Raw genomic sequence first — 11,186 nt, 5'->3', positions numbered from 1 at the left:
ACAAGACATTCAAATGTCACAAACACACTATTTGGTTTAATCATTTGTAAATATAATATATTTATGTTATTAAAAGACATATTTATATTGCATTTTTGTGTAATATTAAACTGCATCTGTTGCAATGATTTGCAGCATCCAGGTAACCAATCTCGGAATAACAAACTTGCAATTGCTGTGATTAGCCAATCAGAATCAAGCATTCCAACGAGCCGTGTAATAAAGCACAATAACAATCACATGTGCTTAGTCACACAAGAGATCTGAGCAAGAAAGACCCCAAACAAAATGATGCATCATTTACTGAAACTCTTGTCTCTTTTAAACATGTGCCATGTTTGAGCAAACATCTTTTCTATTCCACGAAACAAAGATGTTTGGAATTACCGCCTATGAATTATTGGTTTGTTCTGTAATTTCTTTCGGTTGTTTGCGTTTTCAAACACAACCCCATGAAAGAGAAAACAATAATTACACTATTTTTCAGAGTCAAAATGCAGATTTACCGAAGTGAGGTGGCAAAGTCTTTATATTTATCCTTCTCATGTATGAGCAAAAGGAAATCGGTCGTGATGGTCACCATTCGAGACCACAAATTACAAGCCTGCCTCTCACAAAAACCAAAGCCAAAAACAAAAAACGTAGAGAGTGGTCTCCTTTGAACATTAAAACCTGTTCAAATAAAACTCACCACAGAGGCGGCTGCCCAGAAACCAAAGTGGTTACATAGATCCCCCCACCCCATTTAAATACAGATTTGCAAAAAAAGGAGGTATTTCGAAGATTAAGGCCAAATATTTGCCTAAATCATTCATGCATACACAGTGACCCTATAACATATTTCAAGGTTTTCCAAACAGGGGCGCGTAAACCCCTGGTGGTTCGCGAGGGAATTGCTATGGGTTTGACTTTTGATGAAATTAAATTACAATTAAATCACAAAAAATCCACATAAACAAAACACTTACTAACAAAAATATACATTTTACCAATGCATTCTTTGGCACCTTTAAACCCCCCTGTCATATTTAAACATACTTATTACACGGCTCTCTGGAATGCTTGATTCTGATTGGTCAGTTGAGACATTTGCAGGTTCGTTCTTTTCGAATAATAACCGCTCCAAAATAATAACGCATAGCCGGTACTACTTTTACGAGTAAGATCGCTCCGCGCCAATAAAGATCAATAAAGATTACTGTCTGTTTGGCGCCATCTTGTGACAAACACTGGACAACCACGACAAGACACAGACATCTTACTGAGACTGAACTTGACAAAATAGAGCATGACAGCTACGAAGCCAACACACAAAAAAATACAGAATGGGCATTAAAACTTCTCAAAGACTGGCTAAAAGAGAAAAAATGGAGACAGACAAGTATGAAGCAGAGGATCTTAATAAGGTATTACGATCATTTTATGCATCTGTGCAAAGTTTCGCGGAAGGATAAAAATGTTAATTTAAAACAAATATGCCAATAAAATGTTTCAAATTCATATTCATGTCCAGTTTTTTTTCTTATGTGACAAGTAGCCGTGTAATAAGCGGGATAATGTAGAGTCAGCCGGTAGTTATCGGGAAATAAGCCCCTTCAGTGTGATACAAGACCCTCCGCTTCGCGTCGGGTCCTGATCACACTGTCGGGGCTTATTTCCCGATAACTACCGGCTGCCTCTACATTATCCCTTACTTAAGTCACACTAAAATGACTGAATGTCATTGCAATAGATTTTAAAATACCAAATGACATCTTTCATCTTTTCTCCGAATTAACGTCATCGCTCTTATCTGGACTGTTTATTGTGTGTGTAAAATCAGAAGCTTCACACTGACAATTATTGACATGTCCACAAAAAGCAATAATACATTAATTGTCAAATAAATCTATTGTTTTTATTTAGTTAAAAATGACAATTATGGCTAAATACATTGAAGCTAGCATATAGAAAACCTATTTAAGACACATTTGGAAGACTGACACGATTAAATGTGCAGATGAGATTATCTAAAGAGGTCATCACCCCTTGTTTTGCTTGTATCAGAACAGGATGAAGTTTAGGGGCCAAAAAGAGATAGAAAAGTGATCCATCCCACGATGCACTGTGATAAGAAATTTTTTGTGGCTTTCAGAAGCAGAGACCACACACACAAACTCAATGCACAGAGCCTCAGGATCATAATGTGGGAAATAAATGCTTTGCACTTTTGACTAAAACCAGCATGAGTTGCTACAACTTATACTATATATTTTATAAGTTATAACAATTTATCTCTAGTCAAGATAATTAACAGTAAGTTAAAATGACTCGTAAATCTCAGTTGATTCAACTAAAAAAATGAAGGCAGCAAAGAGTTTTTTACAGTGTGCATACATTCAAGAAGAGCTTGTTCACTCGTTCCAGAAAAATAAATTTTTGTGATTGTTGCGGGCAAAAATGCTTGATCTTGCGGCACATTTTCTTTAAAAAAATGCAATGGAATATGCGGGATATTTATGCAATTTTTTGAGATGAAATTGCGCGAACTTGCAAAAACTGCGGGAACTTGCAAAAACTATTTTCAGCGTCACATAATCACGTCACTTCATAACGTTCCCATAGCAACAGGGGACATGGCTGCTCTTGTGTGAGTAAATGCAACATTTTTCAACTTTCTGGTAAAATATACAGGTATGTGATTTTTGCTACGAAAATGCGGGGATTATGAAATCATGCAAGCCCGCTTATTTTGCGGACGGATATCTGCAATTACTGCTGCAAAAGTACATATTTGAAATAATGCCTCCCATGCAGAAATATGCAGACTTTGGCTGATTATGCGTTAAATCATGCGATCGCATAATTGCATTTTTCTGGAGGGACTGCTTGTTGGATTAAAGGTGCAGTGTGTAAATTTTAGCGCCATCTAGGTGTGAGATTGTGAAATGCAACCAACGGCACAGTCCACCAAAATCAGTATTGTATCTGGTCAGTATCAAAAAGTAAATTCTTAATTTTACGCAAAATCCGATATCCGCCATGTTATTCTGTCAGATTTTCTACCTTTTTTCCCAAAACGCAATAAACGCCAATCCTCCTTCTCTGCAGAATGCAATAAATTCGCTCAACAAATCACAGCGCACCATTCCACGCATTAATGGTAAACAATAATGGCGGCGCTTTGAATACACACTGAATCCTAGTTCTCCTCATCTACTTTGTACTTCGTGAACAACAAACAAACAAAAACAAAATAATACTTTTGATGGCTTTGATAAACCTCTGGTGGTTTTTTTTGTGGCGGGGAAGAAACGTAAGCCACTCGGGCGACTGACAAATCTCACAGGACAGCATAAAGTTTCTGTCATGCTAACACATTGACCACAGGGGATTTTATGAAAAACTTTCCATTATTTTACTCAAAGTCAACAAAAATCGAGCAGGACTAAAACTGATTCCTGTCAAAAAAGTTCAGTGACAACGTCCCAAGGATGACAGCAGCAATGACAGTGTTCTTAATACGACAAAGTAAGTGTTTTGATTAAAGCCATTAATGTTTATTTTTTAATCAGTGTATAGTCAACTAAATGAATATAACATGTCAAAGATGAATGCACATTTATATATTGATTCAATAGATTTATAGCATTTTGAAAAAAAAAAATCAGTTTTTAGTATAAATCTTTGAAAATCAAATTATTGATTCAAATTTTTAATGTTATTATAACCTAAAGATGCTATGTGATAGTTTGTCACAGAAAATGGTGGTTTCTTGACGTTTTTACCGAAATCAGTCAAAATGGATTTATTGCGTTTTGGAACCAGACTCTTCATTTGCACATGATTTACAAATGAAGTGAATAACTTATTCATAGAATAACAAACAATAACATGTCCTCATCTTGCTTAAAAACACACAGTTTAGTACTTAATTCTAACATTTACTGTCTTCATATGTCATGAGAGCAAAGCATGCTGGGAACTCAGTCCTCTACTTAGTTTCCATTAGTCAATGAAAATAATTGATGTTGTCCCAACACAAATGAATTAAGTAAACTTCCAACTCTTCTGAATAAACTGAGCAAGCAGTTGAGTATTTAAAAAAAATAAATAAGATTAAGTTATGCCAGTATTATGCATTGCTATTGTGTTTGAACAAAAAACTACAGTAAAACAAATATGTAGGATTAAACGAACAACCTTTAAAAATCTTTTTTTGTGTGTGTATATCAATATCCGAATAATTACACTTTCTTATTTTTATATTTTGTTCTACATCTTCAGTTGTGAGTATCTGTAGGTTTTTGTCACTGCAGAATGAACAAACTGCTTTAGTCAAACATATTAGTTTTATCAAAGTTTACCTTCCTGTCTGTGGTAAAAAGCTATGAGAAAAGCTCAGGGAATCTGACACTATAATCTTTAGGCTTCGGTCATGTCTAAAGAGTTGGCCCATGTTTCCCTGACAGATAAAATCTGACCTGGTTACCGTGCCGACAGTGATGTGTGAGCCAAACGGCCATTGATGAAGGGTTAGATGTGAGCCGCAGGGTTCTGTAATGACAGCTTTGAGACTCGTGCAGGGTCGAGATTTAACTGTGTTCAAAACAACAACCTAAATTTATTACAACCTCTTCTTCAGCCTTTTATCTCGAATGTTTTGTAAAACCATAAACTGCATCTCTACATGAGAGATTTCAAATGTAATCTAGCAGTCATTCTCACGTTCCTAATTTTACCCATATAGACGTTCATTAATACTAAGAAATAATCATAAAAGTTCTTACACTGTCAAAAAAGGTCAAAAAATTGTCCCAAGCTGTAATCCTTTAAAAAGATCCTAATATGTAGGGGGGGGGCAGGGGCACAAAGTGACGCTTTTTGGCTCTATCATTCAAAAAATATTTAAGTTAGATTAACAATATTTTTCCACAATCAACACACACATCTCTGCTACAAATAAACACATAAAGTTTGTTTGTGGGACCTACCGTTGATTAACCCCGCATTAGTTTGTGCACCGCTCACCCCTACCATTTCGGTACAGATATATGCATACATTTCAGGCCCAGATTGGCAAAAGGAAAGACCAGGAGAATTCCCGGTGGGCCTGTCTGATTTTTTGGCCACGAGTGCCGATGTTGTCATGCCACCGGGTTGAAGGTTATGTCCCTAGGCTGCCAGCACTTATTCAGCCCGACTCGCGTGATTTGCGGGGTTAAAAAGATTTTACGCAAGGCGTGCGCTTTTCTTCTGCTTTTTAAAGCATTCGCCTGTCAACACAAGTTTTGTTTCTGATGCGTCTATATTTGATTGTGCTTGCGGCGCGTCTAGATTTTACATAAACTCGGGCGCGACTTGATACGAATGGCCTTGATAAGAACAGTGCACTATGTGGGCTATTGAGTATTTCATGATATTATTTTAATATGGTAAGTCATGAACTAATGTGGGCCGATCTAAGGCAGGGCTAAAAATGAGTCCCACTCCGGCCCTGATACATTTGGTACCAGTACTGAGGTACTAATATGAACTCTTTAGATAGTAGTGCTCGTGTATAGCTCCGAGCATTGTGTTAGCAGTGCAAAATGCCATGGGTTTAAACCCCAGGAACTCACATGCTGCTAAAAAAATGTATACCTTGTAATGCACTTTGGATAAATCATCTGCAAAATGCATAACTGGATTTATCAGTGACAGCAAGGGAGCCATTTTTTTGACAGTGTAGAACCAAAAAGGCTTTTACAGATAGACGTGCGAATCTTTTATTGTCTACACTCAATAAAGATAGGATGATACGACTTCATGTTGACTTTATGTGTGTAGGTCTATATTGGTTTATGGTCTGTCCATCCCTCAGTGACCTCAGATAAACAGGATGAGCTATTGGTCATTACCGCCTTAGAAACAAGAGAATAAGACAGACGACCGAAAGACAAGTGAAATGATATTGGTGGTCCCTGAGCACGCTCTTAGCCTTTGGGCAGAGCTGAAATGCCCTCGAACCTGAGCTGATTACTGTCACTTCAACAGCCAATACACTAAATACACTTACACTTACTAAAAAAGTGTCGTCTCCTACGGTGTTTATGTTGCAAACCATAATCATTAAGGTAAAATACTATGAAGGATTACTTATTTACATCTCTGACCTGACAGTTTAGGATAAAATGACTGTGTTGTAATAATAGCCTGAACTCATTTGTATATTTGTACGAAGTGAATCATAAAAATCATGTGATTATCATAAAAAACAATAACAAAAACCCCACCTCTAACCACCGTCACAGGGGGAAAAGCACAAAGGTGTACAAATGTACAAAGGTGGTCATACGTATTAGCCACCTCGTGAAATACATACGAATTGCAATGAGATTTTTTAGACATCTCTTCGAAGATCATGGGTTTATTTTCTCTGTGCACGGACTGTCTCTATAGAATGTCTCTATTTAATATCATTGTTCTCCAGGTGAAATTATTAAACCCTAAAAAGATGTTGGTGGTTTTTCTTACATGTGTGCATGTACGTTTGCGCACGCAAACTTGATAAAGATTATTCAATTGATTGAGTGCATAAATTAGATGCATTAATTACAGCTGCAGAGATTTAATGAAGCGTATTGTTTATATTGTTGTATATGTGCACATTAACGGCTCATTACTGACTGAAGATCATCAGACATCTCACCTCCACAGGCTAATGAGAGAAAACTTTATGTCCAATTCTGGGAACCTCCTCCACAATCTCTCCTCATTCAAACCCTGGAGCTGTTGAAGGGATGGGTTCAATGCGGACATATAGATCAGTTCACATGAATTTGAATGCTTATAACCCCCTGAACATAAAGGGTCAAAAACCCTCCTACAATGGCACTTTTAATTATTATATTAATAGAAACGATATTTATACTTCTTGTACTTTTACAAACTGTAATGGCAATCAAAAAATACTATAAATCTTGCCGTTTGTGCAAAACCTGCTATAAGTAAAGAAATAAAATAAATATAGTAAAAATAGATATATAAAATGTAAAAAAAAAAATTTTTTTTACATATTTTGCATTAGCAATAATAACTCGTTATTGAAGCATTGCTATCGCAAACTTTTTATAGAGTGCCGCAGGAATGACGTATTTTTGTAGGCTATTCCAGAAATTAGCACGATACTGGTTCCTTCGTTTTTCCGATAAATTTTTTCCCATAGACTTTAGATTAACGCAAAAAATAAGATGTGTGTTTAAAAAAAGTTTATGATACTTACTCGTTTTGTTCAACAAGTTAGTCTTCACAGATGAACACAACATTTATGAGTTTCTTCACAAAATTCGTCTTTTCATTTTTTTAATAATCGCATTTACACTTCAAAATTCATACAATTTGTATTCATCTGCGTAGATTAACTTGTTGGACAAAACATGTAAGTCTTTAACTTTAATTAAACACAGAGCTTTTTTGCGATAATCTTAAAGTTTATGGGTTGAAAATAAATGGGCTTTCTGAACCAGTGTCTCGCTAACTTCCGGGTTAGCCTACAAAAATACGTCATCCCTACGTCACTTTATTTATTGTTGTATTTACGATACAGATTTGGTTCGGTCATGTGCATTTACCACCGCGTGCAAAAGCACATAACAGTCTATTAAAGATAATAATAAAGTAAGCCATTGGCCTTTATTTGATCAATTAAGTTTAACACTGTTTGCATTTAAAATTATAATAAAGTAAACCAAGCTACCGTATTTTCCGGACTATAAGTCGTTCCGAGTAGAAGTCGCACCAAGCAAAAATGCATCATGCAGACGAAATAACATATATAAGTCGCAGTGGACAATACGTCGTATTTATTTAGAAAATTATTTCACAAAATCCATGCCGGAGAACAGACATTTAATGAGTTATTCAACCAAACAACAAGCTGAATCAGTGTCCATACATTAATATAACATTTTTAGTTATTTACACAATAAACAATAGCATACAGAACAGCCTGAATAGGTGAAATTAACAGAACAAGCCGAACGTGCATCGAGTTCACAGGCTCGTCATTCCACATCACTGAATTCATTAAATTACATAAATACAGGAGTAGCATATAGTGGTCTCCCGCGGCTGTAGACGGTAATAGTTTCTCTTGACTCATATGTGTCAAAATTAATTCAAACTTACTTACAATGCGCACCTGATGATAAGACACAGCACCAGCCAAACTATGAAAAAACGTGATTTATAGACCGGAAAATACGGTACTTATTTGCTGAAGGATTTGCGTTAAGCCTCATTCAGACCGGTAGCAACTAGCAGCGGAATCACTTATTCCAATGGAAGCTTGGTAACTTCTGGCAACAAAAACGACAAGGCAACAAGAATGTTAAGAAAAGTTGCAAACTTTACGCAAATGATTTGTGACTTTCGGGAATGACTACCAATGAGAGTGAAGCAGCTCTCTCGACAGTAACTCAAGGTAATGAGGTCATGCGCTTTACATTTTACAGCGTGTACTTTCATAACATAAGGCTACATAAAGCAATAAAATTGTGTCTTTTGAAAACGTAGTTTTCAGTGCCTATATTTGAAAACTTTTTAAGAACAACTATCTCCAACTTAGCTTTGTACATTTATCCAGAGAAAAAGCGTGAACTCAACGAGAGATGCTGTGCGCTGGGTGGAGTTTCCAAGTCCTCTGCTTTTTTGAGTTCACATTTGGGCTAATGTTGAAACGGTCTACGCGGATTGTTTTTTTTCTTGCTGGTTAAAGATGAAAGGATTTTGTTCATTAGTTATTGAATAGTCATTGGGATGCTTTTGGGCTAGTTTTGAATGTCCATTGCGATATTTTAATACGCAAAGCTAGCAACCCTGGCTGTGCACTTGAGCAGATGTTCAGTTCGGATATGTACATGTAAACCAACATTTTAATCAGATTGCAATGTTTTGGGTGCATGTAAACTGTATTGTTGTAACCTTCAATCGTATTAAATTTAGTCGATTGACAACATTTTGTGCATGTCAATATAGTCAACGAAGGCAACACACACAAAAAAAGGCACTGGCGGTCTGAACGGGGCTTTACACAAACACTAACAGATCAGCTGTACGCTCATATCATCGCAGCCAACTTTGACTTTGCAGATGCATTTTGGGATGTCTTTTTTTCTCACAGATATTGCAGAAACACTGACAACCTAATTCAAGCCATTTTTATATTGTCACATTAAATTACAAATGTGACCACAGCTAAGATAAATATCAAATATTTTGTTTTTTAGTAGTTTAGTGAAGTTTGCTTCACTTTATAGATGATAGAAAAAAGAATGTCTGTGACAAGATTCAAAAGCTGTGCATTTTAAAAACATCAATCAATTGTAAATGCAGAATTAAAATATAAGATTAAACATAATAACAAAGGATAAAAAGTTTAAATCTGTTAGTTTAATAAAAGTAAATTTTTTGGTAGTTAGTAGTCTCATAGTTAGAGCACCACCCATTTATCCCATTCCTAGTTTATCAAGGAGCTTGCCAGTTAACAGGCTTTAAAACTTAAATTAATTATTTGTAAATCAGACAGCAAACATGATTATTGTAATAAAGAAACAGGGTTTATTATTTTCAAGAGGACAACTGTGAAATAGAAAATGACTGTAATTAAAATAATCTTTATAATCATTATTTGGAAGGAACGAGCAGGAAAAATCCTGAAGGATATAAGAGTTGGAGCGAGCTGTGAGGTGTGAGGTTGTTTCTGTAAGGTCATGTGTATGGATCATACAGTGGGTGTATGTGGTGTGGGCAGACAGCCGTTAGCAAACTCACCAACACTAACTACACTCGCTAATGTTCTGTTAAAAACCTTCATCAAGATCTGAAGCCCTCAGCTCACAACACGAGTGTGAAAACACTTTCATCTAGCCAATATATCTACAGATTAATTCAAAGGTAACCTCTCATCTGCTTCCTTATGTGCCGTTAGAGTTTTTACTGGATTCCAATGAAAAGCCACTCGAAATCCTCACGATTTTATTAAGCATTCATCCAACATTATGAGAAATCAACGTTCTCTTAGTTTTATTCAACTTTGTCTCAAATGTTTCTCCTGAAGTTATATAAAAAATTGTGACCTTTGACCACGAAACCAATCATAAGGGTTCATTTTTTGACAGCTGAATATATAAGCTTTTCATTGATGCTTTCCATTTGTATGGTTTGTTAGGATAGGACATACATACAAGATACAACTATTTGAAAATCTGGAATGGGTGCCAAAAAAATCTAAACGAAAACGAACACCATGAACCACTCGGTGAGTAGCACAGTTTTGAAAATGAATGTTAAGTGTTGTTTTAATGACATGTTTGTGCATGGTCATTGACTTCCATTCTGAAGCAGTCAAGAGACGCTTCTAAACGAGTCAAAAACTCAAGACACGACCCATTGTCAAAATTTCAGTGTCCATCACTGTAGTTCATCCAAAACAAACCAGAAATGAGACTCAAAGTGTTAAATACCAGAATTATCCTTTGAGCACGAGAAGACGCTTGGCCATAATACTACATCTCAAGGCTTTATGCTGCGTTCAGACCAGCCGCGGTAGAAGCATCAAGCGCGAGTGATTTCAATGTTAAGTCAATGTAAAGACGCGTTGACGCGTGTCTGGAGGTCTCGTGGTGCGAATGAGGCGTTTAGTGCGGCACGGTAGATGCGATTTTGCGCAAATGCCACAAATTGAGCGTTGCTGCGGGAAACTCACAACTTGAAAAATTTGAACTTTGGTAGAAAAAAACCCAGCATTAACCAATCAGGAGCTTGCTCTTACAGGAAACGAGCGTAGTCGCAGAAGCCCCTCCCATGACGTGAATTTCCACACGGCTTTCACACATGAATGAAGCAAGTAAACTAAAAATTTTCAAGCGGCAAACAAGACGCGGTAGAAGCGAATTTTCTTTACAGTCGAGGTGCTCAGCTAAGCAATATTTCAGTTGCATTTAAGCATATATGCCGATGTGCGCATTGCAAATGTGCCACTACAAACTGCAAGTCTGGAAAAAAACTGTTATGGTGTTCCTGATTCTCAACCTGTGGATGTTTTTATAGCTAAAACAGAGTTTGGGAACTTACTAGGGATGTGACGAGATCTCGTGCGACGAGATCTCGCTAGATTAAATGTGTATCGCGAGATTAAGTGTGTCTCGCGAGATTTCTTGTGTAGG

The sequence above is a fragment of the Paramisgurnus dabryanus genome, chromosome 18, assembly GCF_030506205.2.
Source record: "Paramisgurnus dabryanus chromosome 18, PD_genome_1.1, whole genome shotgun sequence".
NCBI lineage: Eukaryota > Metazoa > Chordata > Actinopteri > Cypriniformes > Cobitidae > Paramisgurnus > Paramisgurnus dabryanus.
The sequence above is the reverse complement of the archived record's forward strand: the minus strand, read 5'-3'. Positions refer to the sequence as shown.